The 593-nt window shown below is 61.6% G+C and overlaps 1 protein-coding gene across 1 annotated transcript in view; it reads right to left on the bottom strand.

Annotated features, from left to right (window-relative positions):
• Nucleotides 1–593, bottom strand: part of CXXC5 (CXXC finger protein 5) — a 34,837-nt gene that overhangs the window by 33,293 nt on the left and 951 nt on the right. The window lies entirely within an intron of this gene.

The following is a 593-nucleotide window of genomic DNA, read 5'->3' as shown; positions in this document are numbered from 1 at the left end:
CTGAACCCTCACACACGCCCCCCTCCCAGCGCTTCCTGCGCAAATGCGGAGAGGGGAGGCAGGGCGGGCCACAACACCGAACGGCACCCGCGGCGCGGGGAAGGGCGGAGGTCAAGAGGCTGGCTCGCCCGGACCCCCTGCAGCCCCCCCACCCGAAGGCGCAACTCTCAGACCACCCAGCGTCCAGGGGCAAAGTAGGGCGCGGCTGCCAACCCCACAGACCCCCGAAACAAGAGGCGAGAGAGAGAGGATCTTCCCGGATGAGTATCTACAGAACACCCCCCACCCCTAATCTGCCGGTGCCTCCTTGAAGCCCACGACACGAACCCAACTCTGCGAACCCCTTCCGATTCCTGGGGGGAGGGGGGAAAACAAACAACAAAATGCGATCTTGCTCCCACATCGGGCGCTTCAGCTCTTCTGACAGGTTCCGGAGGCGGCCCCCCATTTAAAAACTGGGGTCACTCACTTTCTGTCGATCCTACAAATAAACAAAGCCAGGCGCACCCCACACTCCCCTCCGGAAAGCAGCCCACTGCTGGCTAGGACAACTTCCCCCAGCAAGAAAATTAACACATTCTTAACGCAGCGGT

This window comes from Myotis brandtii, unplaced genomic scaffold, assembly GCF_000412655.1.
Source record: "Myotis brandtii unplaced genomic scaffold, ASM41265v1 scaffold668, whole genome shotgun sequence".
Taxonomy (NCBI): Eukaryota; Metazoa; Chordata; class Mammalia; order Chiroptera; family Vespertilionidae; genus Myotis; species Myotis brandtii.
The sequence above is the reverse complement of the archived record's forward strand: the minus strand, read 5'-3'. Positions and strand labels throughout refer to the sequence as shown.